Source organism: Lissotriton helveticus, chromosome 9 (genome assembly GCF_964261635.1).
Source record: "Lissotriton helveticus chromosome 9, aLisHel1.1, whole genome shotgun sequence".
NCBI classification, from domain to species: domain Eukaryota; kingdom Metazoa; phylum Chordata; class Amphibia; order Caudata; family Salamandridae; genus Lissotriton; species Lissotriton helveticus.
In genome coordinates this window covers 874,375,007-874,387,727 of record NC_136070.1, presented here as the reverse complement: position 1 = coordinate 874,387,727, position 12,721 = coordinate 874,375,007, and the positions used below count along the sequence as shown (strand labels likewise).

Here is a 12,721-nt window from a genome sequence, read left to right as displayed (position 1 = left end):
CACGCAGTCCAGCAAAAGGATTTTAACAACAAGAACTATATTTACAGAAACCGGGGGCCCACAGATTGAGAGGGCTAAAAGAGAATCTAAAACACACAAAAAACTAACTTCTGACCGGACTGCCACTCACTCAAACATTCTGTACCCTAACCCCGCAGCCCCTCCCAATACATACTCATTTCCCTACTACACATACGCCAGGCTCTGGGAGAAAAAAACATTTAAAATGTAGACCCAATCCTATTTCAGGTGGAGAAATGAACCGTTCAGTAACGAGGACACGAAAAGGAGAATGCTGTGTCACTCAGAAGGGGGTGTAAACAGAGGGCTCACAGACATGTGTAAAGACTCATGAGGGAAACCCTGTGCTCCTTGCTTAGTGCACGTTAGTCATGTAGGGATGGGGCAGAGGCCGGACAGACATCCGTTCAAGCCAACAGGTTAAGAAATAGAACATAAATAGACCAAAACAAGTTATCTATCCCACCACCAGGCAGTGCAATAATCAGTAGACCACCTCGCCTCACCCGACAGGGAGGGAGGGAAGGCCCACTATGATACTGAAAGAGGTGACAAGCTATGGAGAGGAAGGGGATGGTCCCGTTGGAAGCATCACTTGTATTTCTTGCTTTCATCTGAGGGGTTCTCGCCAGGTTGGGATTCGGTCTCCTCCTCTTCCATAATCTTCCGTCGCTTGGGCAGTTTCTTGTATTTCTGGTACGACTCGTTCAGGTTGAACTCTCGGATCACGTTCTCCTCGGAGAAGCTCCAAGATACAGCCCTTCCCTTCTTGTCGACTTGTGGCCTCCACAGCACTTCCTTCCCACCCTGGAATAAAATCAGCGAGGGAAGCTGCTTTGTGAGAGGAGACGTGCTGACATAAAGGTGCTGACATCCGAGTAGCGTCCAATTTTAGGCCAGCACAGTTGTACTTTAGGGAGAGGTCTGCATACGCAGGTGCGAATAACTGACATTCTGGAGACCAGTTGGCAAAGAACTCCACGAGCCAGGTCACCCGTCGATCTTTATCAATCTCCTCATCGATTGTCTTGTTGTTGAAATATTTGATATATTCTGGTCCCATGTAGAAAGAACACTAGGCACAGGGTGATATAGAGCAGTCCCATGAGGATGTCCAGATGGAAGAAAAGAATTGCATTGGTCACTGATTTTTGGTGCACTGCATGGTCAAGGACCAATACCACTGCAAAACCTCTTTTCGTGGTATCAGGCTGCCAGACCTCTGAGATCCGCCTCAGCGTTCTTAGTGAAAATCCCAAGAATAAACAGAGTGAGAATGGGCGGCCGCGCCTTCAGTTTTACGGCCGCCACAATCTGGAACACTCTACCTTTAACACTGAGGAGCAGTCAAAATTTGATTTTATTTAAAAAGGACCTTAAAACCTTTCTCTTCCCTAGAGCAGAATAAATGGTAGAGCAGATGGTGGAACTGATCTCAGCGCCAGGATACCCGCTGGGTGACAGCTGCGCTTAATAAGCATTAAAATACATACATACATACAAAATACATACTTTACTGAACATGAAGATGTTCCCCATGTATTGCTCAATGATGATGGAGCGCCGGTTCTTCATCATGACGATGGCGCTGAGGAACATCAGAATCTCGACCACCCTCCAGTCAAAATCGCAGGAGTTGCCGTCCTCGAGCTGGGTGGGCAGTCCCAGGCACAGCGGCGGCACCTTCTGCACCAGCGGGAAGGCGAGCGAGAGCAGAGCCGAGAAGAGGTAGTAGGGCGGCACCAGCCATCATTAAGCATTACTGTATCTGCTGAAGCATGATGCCTCTTCTTGTTTTGGCGTTGACACGTCGGATAGTTCTGCTTACTCAGAAGTCACAATTTTGTTTTTTGTCGAGTCACGGTATGGGTTTTGTATTTTCTGACTAGGCCCAAACATTGGCTGGTTTTACACAGTCACAAGTTGGATTTCGTTTTTTGCTGTCATGCTACAGCGCGAGTCTGCACAAACAAACATTGCCGGTTTTGCTCTGATTTTCGCTGAGTCATGAAATGAAAAGGGGGGGCCCTCGGCCCCCCCGCACGCATGGCGGCGCGGCGACCGTCTCCCCCCCTTTCCCCTTTGGTGTCTCTCGGTGTTGGGGGTGGGCCCTGGTGGGCGCGACCCACCACCGATTGGCCGGCGGCCTCCCTGACCCGGATACCAGGTAGAAGGTCCGGGTCAGGGGGGGCGGGCTACAGGAGGGGCGGGCCGGGGGGGGCGTGCCCCCCCGCCTAGCCCCTTGAGAATAAAGAGGTGGGGAGCGCCCAGGAGACCCCCTTGTCCCTGGACGCTCCCTCACAGCACCGTGTGCCCCGCGCTCGGGGCTTCTTTGTTTTGTTTAACTTTTTGTCTTTCTTTTTCAGGTTCAAAGTTCGCGCCGTTTTTGTCAGGATAGCGGTTCCGGAGCCGTGTGATCCCCTTTTCTATTGGGGTTGGCGTCGTGACTACTGGGAAGGATCACCGCCGCGTGGAGCCAGCCGTCTTGTCGCCAGCGAACAGTGACTCGCCGGGGAACTCACGGAGCCAGTTGCCGGATCGGGTCGGGAGCGTGGTACGGGCCGTTTTCGAGGCCCGCAAGGTATTGTGCGAGGGCGGGTTGTCCAGGGACGGCGCATCGGTCAGCCGGTGTATTTCGGGGAGAGGAGCCGTGCTGTAGCAAACGGCGGGTTGAGACCGGCGGTTCATCCGCATAGATTGCGTGGCACAAAAAAAGAGTCTCCCTGCTGATCAGAGGGGATCGTGTTCGAGCTGCGGGTTAGCGGCGGTTTGTGGCAATACCGGCGGTTTTCAACCGCATATATAACACAAAGTAAGGTTTTTTCCCGCTACTTTAGGGCGGAGCGGAGAGGTTGTTCCAGCAGAACCGAAGGGGTGATTTCACTCGAAAGCTAAGCAGGGTCGACCAGGGCAGGACCTGGAGGGGAGACTCGAATTCAGTGGGGCTTATTTCTAATGAAGTGCAATATCGCACAAGTAAAAATTTACCTGTGTTGTGAACTTTAACTGTTTTTGCTGGGGGGGGGAGTACAAGAACTAGGGTTTTAAGCAAAAGCAAGAGTAAAAGCAAGTGACAACTGTTTTCTTTTCACGACTGTTTTGAATAAGAGTGTGTAACTGAAAGGAAAGTACTTTGAGACTTCATTACTGTTCTTTGTTAAATGGAAGTAATAGTGAATTGAGGTTTTATAACTGTTCTTTAAGGCTGCCTTTGTCTTTTTCTATTAGTGACCGCTACCAACGGTACAGTGGAGGGTAAGAAGTGGTTTCACTGTTATGCTGTAATTATTCGGACCTGAAGGGAGTGTTGGTTTCCTGTTACTGAGCAAAACGAGCTTCAGTAGGGCACATCCCAAAAGGGTTAACAAGGGGGATCAAGCATCCATTTTATTTGATCTAAGTTTTACCTGAACTTGCCCCTGATTTATCGCACGGTGTTAATGCTTTTCTCTATTCCAGGCATTTAACGACATTATTGGTGCAATTCACTCACAGAGAGGACGTGAGGACGTAAGGAGAGTAAACGCGCAGCCTTGGTGGTGGACGTGATCAAAGACCGATATCGCCAGCGAGTGCACGGGACTGGTCGGTAAGAGGAGTACGGGGGGCTGGCATTCATCGCTCCTGGTGGCCGCCGGGTGGGTCTACATTAGGTTTACTCACCCCTTACATAAGCGGACAAGCCGCTAGTGTTGCGGTCGCCGTTGCATGGTGCTGAAAGCCCCCTGGTGACACTCCATCTGAAAGGTACACAAAGTTGGCCTGTCATGATATTAGGAGAGTAGGCAGCTGGTTGTTGGGGTTTTATCATGCCAGGTCCGCGGGGTGGCAAAGGTGGGTCCAAGATGGAGGCGATGATGCGGGCCATGATGCGTGAGATGGGTGAAATTAAAGAGCGGCTAGGGAAGGTAGATGAGCTGGAAGCACGGTTTAATGAGAGGCATGAGGATGCCCCTGGCCCATCGGGTAGGCCTATCCGCCAGAGGGCGGCACCATTGCCAAGGGGGGATTTTGTTACCCCACCTAGGAAGTCTAAGGCCAAGAAACCCAGGTATGCTGCGCCTGCCCCAGGGCCAGTAGTGCCGGTACCGGCCACGCCGCCGGCGGCCGTCCCACCCCCTATTATACCTGTGCCTATACTGCCAGCCCCCGTTTTGCCTGTGCCTGTCGTACTGCCAGAAGATGCGGGACTTGCTCCCTCACCGGTGGCCACAATCCCGGCCACAGGCGTGCCGCAACCGGCTCCCGCCTTGCCTACTGTACCGGTACCATTGGGCATAACCCCAGTGGTATCTACTGTCCCAGGTGGGAACTTGGATTCAATGCCTCCTGAATTATTGTCTCAGATAACGGCTTTGATGCCGTGGCTGCAGAAGGGAGGTGCTTTCCCGACCTCTGCAGATCATGCAGCAGAGGCGGCGAGGTTTGTGGAAAAGATTAAATCGGCAGCAGTAGCCGACAGTGTTGCTGTGCCCGTATCTTCTCCCCTTGCAGGTCCCAGTCTTGCCCAGCCGGATGGAGCTAGTGGGCAGCCGGCCCCGGTGCCCGCACATGGTAAGGACGTGGCATTACCGCTCTTGGGGGACGGTGTTCTACCTTCCAGGAGTGAGAATTTGGCTCAACATGTGTCGTTAGCTGTGAAGGAGATGATTTGGGCAGATAAATATGTGTATATTTATTCCTTGTTATTGGATAATAGGGAAATGGAGCATGCGAAAACACTGAAGGAGTGGATGCACCCAAGTGAATGGAGGGTGCAGTGTGCTAGATTTAGGGTTGAGGAAACACTGCTCAACTGGATTAAGGCTTGGGCTGTATTCACGGCTATTAAGGCTGAACGCCCACCAGATTTACAGGCGCCATTGGCATGCTACCAGAGCAGGATTGTGGGGTGGAGTGAACAGAATTCTGGGGATGCGTGGAAAGGGTATGATTTGAATTTCAGGAAAGCATTGGAATTTAATAGATCATTAACATGGGACACGGTGGACTCCATGTCATGGCATAAACAGTTCTCGGATAATGCACCCCCCCCTCAGTTCTCCGGTTCGGTCAAGGTGTTCTCCGCTAGACCCCAACAGCCCTTTCGGCCCCCCCAAACGAGTGAGGTACCCGGGAAGTTTAGGGCCAGTGGGGCAGAGAAAAAAGGGGTGTGCTGGGACTTCAATAGGCGCACCTGCACAAGGGGCGCGTGTAAGTTTAGACATGCATGTTCCTCCTGTGGTCACCCCTCGCATCCAGAAACTGCCTGTAGGTCCAAGCAAGGGAACACGGGACAGAGGGGAAGGGGAAAGCCACTGTAAGACAAACCAGTTAGGCCCCCCCACGCCAGTGGATGTGTTGGCAATGATTCCATGGTTGAACAGATACCCGGACCACACATCGGCCACCCTACTCCAAGAAGGTTTCTCTAAAGGTTTTAGGATCCCTGCAGCAGGATACACAGGCAGCGCGCACTGTAGAAACCAATTATCAGTAAAGCACAATCCGGCTGTGGTGGCCGCCAAGATTGACAAGGAGCTATCTTTAGGCAGGATAGCTGGCCCTTTCACTGTAGTGCCGGTGCCCAATTTTGTGTGTTCCCCATTAGGAGTTGTCCCCAAAAAAGAGAAAGGGCAATTCAGATTGATCCACAACCTGTCAGCACCTAGGGGGGCGTCACTCAATGATGCCATTGACGAGGGTATCTGTAGTGTTAAGTACGCCTCTTTTGATCAGGCTGTTAACTTATTACAGGCCACGGGGCCCGGGGCGCTGATGGCGAAATCAGACATAGAATCAGCCTTTCGCCTCCTCCCGGTACACCCAGCGGATCAACATCTCTTAGGCTTCACCTTTGGGGATATGTTCTACATGGATAAATGCATGCCCATGGGTTGTTCTATATCTTGTGCTTACTTTGAGATGTTTAGCTCTTTTCTTGAATGGGCCATGAGACAAGCGACGGGCCACCAGCAGGTCATGCATTATTTGGATGATTTCCTCTTCCTGGGTACGGCGGGATCTCAGGAGTGTGCACTAGCATTGCAGGAATTTTGCGTGCTCATGCGGGCTTTTGGTGTCCCGCTTGCGCCCGGGAAGACTGTTGGCCCGACCACCTGCTTAGAATTCCTCGGCATTGAGATTGATTCAGTGGAGGTATGTTTTAGATTGCCTAGGGACAAGGTGGACAAATTCAAAACAGCGCTACGTTTATGCCTACGGAAAGATAAGGTCACCCTGCAGCAATTACAGGAGGTGGTAGGGCAGTTGAACTTCGCACTGAGGATCATCCCCATGGCTCGCCCTTTCTCTCGCTCCATTGCCCAAGCAATGAAGGGGCTGAGGGAGAAACACCACCGCACTCGGCTATCGTCTGAAATTCGCCAGGATATGCTTATATGGATGGCATTCCTGGAGGATTTTAACGGCAGGGTGGTCTGGCCCGGCCCGCCCACAACATCAGCAGAGTTGGGCCTGTGGACTGATGCCGCCGGTAGTGTGGGCTTTGGCGCCATCCTAGGGAACATGTGGGTCGCTCAACAGTGGCCGGAGGTATGGAGAACATGGGGTCTGACCACCAATATTGGCTTCCTGGAACTCTTCCCAATATGGGTGGCATTGATGATCTGGCCCGAACATCTATGTAATCAATCAGTGGTGTTTTGGTCAGATAACATGACAGTAGTGGAATGTATAAACCAGCAGGGAGCACGATGTCCTTTCATACTTCGTCTGATAAAAGAAATTGTGTTACAGTGCCTAAGATGGAATGTCGTGTTTAAGGCCAAACATGTCCCTGGTGTTCTGAACAATGCAGCTGACTCCCTCTCTCGCTTCAAAATGCAGGTTTTCAGGGAACATCTTCCTACAGTAGACCCCTCGCCAGCGCACTTCCCAGCAGTACTTTGGCAGATTGGTGCCCCAGATGACAGGACCTCGTGGTCGCTAGCCTAGCCCCCAGGACCAAGACGGCTTATGAAGGGGCGTTTCTGTCTTACTGTACCTTTTTGGGGCAGCAATGGGAGGTGCTATGGGCGCAGGAGGATGGCTTTGCGGCCTATTTAGAATGGATGCATAGGGAGGGACGCTCTGTGGCAGCTGCAAACAGGCATAGGGCAGCGGTATCATTCTTTGCTCAAGCTAGGGGCTTGCGTGATCCCACTAATACCTTTATGGTGCGTAAGGCTTTGAGGGGTTGGCGCCGTATTCAGGGCCATCAGAAAGATAAGAGAAAGCCCATAGGGTTGGCACGGCTGACTGCTTTACTGGGCGCGCTGCACACTGTTTGTAGCTCGGAGTGGGAGGTACTCCTTTTTAAAGCAGCATTCTCCTTGGCATTTTATGGGGCACTGAGAATTAGCGAACTGGTGGCAGGTTCCAAGTCAGACCTACAGGGCGGCTTGCAAAGGGCGGGTGTAAGGATAAAGGAGGACACCATGTGGGTGACCATTCAGAAGTCAAAGACTGGCCAGGAGTCAAGGGGTCACACCATAGTCCTCCAACGGGCCCCCGCCAACCCTTGCTGCCCAGTGAAGCACGTGGAAGTATTGCACGGGTTGCTGGTAGGCACAGCGGGCAGGGCACTTCTCTGTCACGCCGACGGTAACCCCTTGACCAGGTATCAGTTCAGGAGGGTATTGGAGATGGTGGTCAGAAAAACAGGTCTTGACCCTAAAGAGTTTGGCTCTCATTCCTTTAGGATTGGGGCAGCAACTGAGGCGGTAGCAGGGGGCCTCCCAGTGGAGAGAGTGAAGAAAATTGGAAGATGGTCCTCAGATTGCTACAAACGATATGTACGGATTGACATGTTGTGATTACATGGTGCTCACGCTTGGTTTGTTTCTGCTTTCTTACAGTTTCTCAGACCTGTTACGCAGGGGAGGAATTTGTCGTCGGGCACCAACAACATACATCAGCGCGGAACTACAGCCAGGAAACAATGAGGAAAAATGTTTGGATTGTGGGTCACTCCTATGTGAGACGAGCCGAATGTGTTTTTATTTCAGGTGACCGTGGGAAAAGGGCTGTACAACTGGGGTTTGACATCACGTTCTTTGGGAGGGGGGGGTTATGCCTCAACCAGTTTAGGGGCTTCTTCCAGGGGCTGTTAGCGCGCCGGCAATCTCCCCCATCAGTGGTGATACTTCACCTGGGGGAGAATGATTTGGCCAACATGGGGAGGCGCATTCTGATTGAAGAGATTATCTCAACGGCGGGGTGGATGGCCAGGACCTGCCCGGGTTGCACGGTAGTATGGTCGCAACTCATACCTCGATTACAGTGGCGGGGGGGGATTCGGTCAGGGCGTTGAATCACTCGGTAAAGAGGATCAACACACGGTTGGACAAGTTGTTTCGAGCCCCCCTGTTGCAGACAATACCTCATGGGTGTATCTGGGGCGACCGGTATTACTTGAGGGATGGAGTTCACCTGAATAAAGCAGGGAATGTCTTGTGGTCTGACAATATCTGGGCCTGGTTGGAGGGATTTGCTAATGGGAGCGTTCCTTAGGTAGGATTTAGAGGGGGGAGGCCAGATCGTCGGTTAACAATGCTGGCCTGTGGCGGTAAGGTCATTATCGGTGAGCACATATTTGAGGTCTGAGGGGGCGGGCATCATTCTATGGAGGTTCCCGCCCAGGGGGAGGGGCCTGCGGGCCACTCCTAGAACTCCAGGGGCAAGGTAATTGATGCTGCAAAGGAGCGCGGGTAGGAGTAGTTCACGCTTTCCTTAGGCTGGTAGCCACCCCGCGCGCGTATACTCATGACGTCACCGGATGGCGCAGAGTAAGGGCCCTCCTTTAGTGGGTAAATGGAGTTCAGGGCGTAGACCGGGCAATTCCCGGGGTAACACTGCGCATGCGCACGTCTCTAGGGGAGGCGCAGCTTGTAGGACCTGACACCGGTAGTGACCTTGCCATATGGCCAGAAATGTACAAAAATCAAGATGAGGATGTTAGACTCGGTTAGGAAACAACATGTATTAGAGTTTTTGTTAAGGTCAGGCTCTCAAACTTGTTGACAAAATGTGTATCTAATGTCCTGCTGATTTTTGTATAAATTGTTGATCATGCAACTAAAACCTTTTTTAATTTCATATCTTAATAAATACGGCCGGGCGACTAGCGCCCGCCTTCCAAAAAGTAAAGAAGTCTCGTGTCCACGTTTCTGGGTGTTGGGTGCCGGTTGGGGGGGGGGGGGCGGCAGCTAGTCGCTGACCATGCCTGATTTCCCAGTGAGTCATGCTTCCCGAAACTGCCCACCACCCCCAACCCGGATTCTTGCCGAGTCATGGTGGGGTAAAGGGAGGTTAATTTACATGCTCCATCCATACCAACCTTTTATAAGAGGACAGTGGAAGTTACAAAAAAACATAATCGGAGAATGTACTTCCCCCAAGAGCTTCTATTGAAGCAGATGCGATTCTAAGCGGGAGACCGCCAAAATATAGCAAGTTTGGGTTTAAATAATCCTGAGTCTCCCGTCTGAATCGGGTTCAGTGGCATGTATGCAGTGCACCGCACTTTACTGGCCCCCTAAAAAAGGTGTCCTATTCAGGTGATACATTTAATACACTAGCTTGTCTGAAGCTCGAGTATGTTGTACATACGATATGTTAATTACTTGAAATATGCAGTTTTTGCATCAACAGTCTCTGGTTATCGTATTCTCTCTCAGGTCTGTCTCATTCTCTCGCTCGGAGGTCTATCTTGTTAGCTCCCTCTCTTGTCTATCTTGTTCTCTCTCAGGCATGTCTTAACCCCTTTATAACGTCGGTCTCCTTCCCTAGCAGCTCTGTCTCAGCTTTCCAGGCGTGAGCCATCACGTGAGCTGCGGGCCGATTTGAGTACAGCAGGGCGAGCAGGGGCGCCAGGACCACCATGGTACAGGGTTACTGGACTGGAGCAGGGGGTGACGTCATCACGCAGGGAGCGTGTAACACATTATAGGGCCGGGCGGCGCGGCAGCGGCGGCCTAATCAAAATTATATAATTTATTTGAAATCGGCGTGGCACTTCCTGCATGAGTTCTCATACTGGCAGTGCTGCGCTGATTTCAAATACATTATTTCATTTTGATCAGGAATCGTGCTCCCGATCATACAAGCCAGCGGCCTGATTGTGCTTAATCATAGCTGCCAAGGTTTCAGATTGCTTAAGTCGACATTTTCAGAATTTCACTGTAATAATGAGTGACATTCAACGACTATAAGTGACACTTTCTCGCAAGCAAATTCAAGCAATGAAAACATGGAAAACATATATAAATTTCACAAATTACACACATTGAGCAATGAGAAACTTTAAGAAGATCTTAAAACTGCTGCAAAACTAAGCTAGTGCCCTTATAAAAGTGTGTTGATTGGAAGCAGTGCCTCACTGCAGCCAAGCCCCAGGTTCAGGGTGGGGGGTTTAATGGAAGGGAGAGGTGTGAGAAGGCTACATACATGGTGGTGCTACCTGGAGGCTGTGTGTTGCTGCAGCCAAGCCTTAGGTTCAGGGGTTTTGAGGGAATCAGAGGGATGTGGGAAAGCGTCATACGCCCAAAGTAGGACTAAGCCTGTGACCAGCAGGCAGTGGTACTTATGCTCTAATCTTATTCTCCAAGAATTACACACAAAGTATTAGCATGAGATATCAGAAAGAGATACCCACTAATGATCATATTTTTTGGAGTGAAACTAGAAAAACTGGGACAAATCCTTGATTCTTGGTGTCACCAAATTGTGTGATCCTAGACAAATTGTTTATTTCACAACCTTGTGTAGGTTCATTATCACATGTAAGAGTGCCTTCAAATATGTGTCATACAAAAACATGTTTGTACAAATTGTGATGACTACAACTAATTGTGCAGTAAAGTTTATGCATATATTTAAGTTTGACTGTACTCTGCACATGTATAACATGTCACAGATATTGTACAAATGAATCAGAAGAAGGGCAAGTATTCTGGGATTACTAAGTATATTCTAAATTACACCATGGCTAAAATATTGCCAGTAAATGACCACCGCACAAAATAAATGACATAAATTGGTTTTTGAGGTACAAACTGGACTTGTTCGTTACTTTTTGTTGTGGTTTATATAGCATGCATTGCAGCACTTTACATGAGCAGCAGTTTTATTAGTGAAGGTCAAATTTGGTTTTAGGACCAGGAAGATTATGTCACTTGTGAATATTTACACAATGTTGAGCCAATGCTCAGTCTTGAACCTTGTTTCTAAGTTCCAAAGTGTGCAGCTCTTGTGGTAATACCACATGCTCTCCCATGTCTTGCGTTTGATTTAATGGCCTACAATGTTACTCCAGCTGTAACGGGAATCTAGTTTGCATATAAGTAGGTACACAGAAAAACTGACTTACCAGCCCTCCCATCTCACAGCCAGTAGAAAAACACGCCATGCAGATTGAAAACAGTGCTGCCATGAAGTGAATGCTTCTTTCCTGGTGTGTTCCCGTTTTTAATGACTGCTCCCCTTTGTGTCTGCTGCTCCTGCCTCTCTTGCCATAACCTCGATGTGTGCTTCCCACTGTACCCACCTGGGCACCACCACTGGCTGCCGTCGACCAACAGCTTCAGAAACAAAACAGTCCTTAAATCGTCTCGGGCGGAGGGAGCACCGGAGCATGTGAACCATCTTTGCTATGCAGAGGCTGCGAGGCACTCCAGCTCCGACTTTTGTGAGCGCACAAAAGTAGCCCCAAGTGCAGGCCTGCACGGAAAGCCGCTACAACTTATTTAATTGAACAGGCGAGCCCTTGCACCCCGGCCCGGTTAATCAACAAGACGTTAGTTGTAACTATAAGATATTTTCCACGCAAGGCCGACGCAGGATTCGCCTGTGTGCCTAGAGAGGGGCTAATTTCAGGAATGTTTCCCCACACTCTCGTGCTGAGTGTGCTACACTAAATTTAAATACAGTAATACCAATAAGAGCAGGCGTGCGTACATTGTCTGTGCTTGGCTAATTAGCGTGCATGTGTGTCCCGTTGTTTTTGTGTGTATTGTGTGTCAACTTTGGGCGATGGATACATCAGGGGTAGGCTGAGCACTTACTTTTATGCAGCATCTAGAAGGTAGGCAGGCGAGAGCCAACTTGGTTGCCGTTGCAATCCAACTCGGACCCTGATGAGGCGCGGCCAGCCGCAGGGCATGATTGAGGCTCTCCTGTGCTGTTTTGCAAACAAGGCCAGTAGGCAGCCAAAACACACTATTGCAGCACAGCTACCTGCCCCTCGGAACTCACCGGGTAATAGCTCAGAGTCTTGCAAGTTAATAACTCCAGTCGGGTGACGGGTCCCCGGCCGCCACTTCTGACCGACTTCACACTTCCTTCCTGGAAAGGACGTGAGGTCATGATACCACCACACAGCGCCGCGCTGGCGGCACAGCTAACGCTCGGGAAGGCACTGGCAGATTGCAACATTGTAGCACTGTCAGGCTCTCACCCAGCGCGCGATCGGATCTTTAAGTGTCTCCTGCTGGCAAGTCTGCGGGAAGCTTATCTGAGCTGCAGCCAGCCACAGGTGTCTAACGTCTGTGTTCTGTTGTTGGGGCCGATTTGGACGGTCGGTCCAAATCGGCCCCAACAATAGAACCGGCCTCCGGTCACGAACCCGGCCCTTACCCCTGCCAGCCTACCGGGGATTGCCCGGTGCCCGGCATGACCAGTCCGGCCCTGCTCTCCTGGCCCGCCTAGACTACTGCAATGT

General features: G+C 50.7%; 1 pseudogene; it reads right to left on the bottom strand.

The window, feature by feature from the left end:
- Positions 1-612: 612 nt before the first annotated feature.
- On the bottom strand, positions 613-9,885 carry LOC144783024 (thioredoxin-related transmembrane protein 2-like; annotated as a pseudogene).
- Between the last annotated feature and the right edge of the window lie 2,836 nt (positions 9,886-12,721).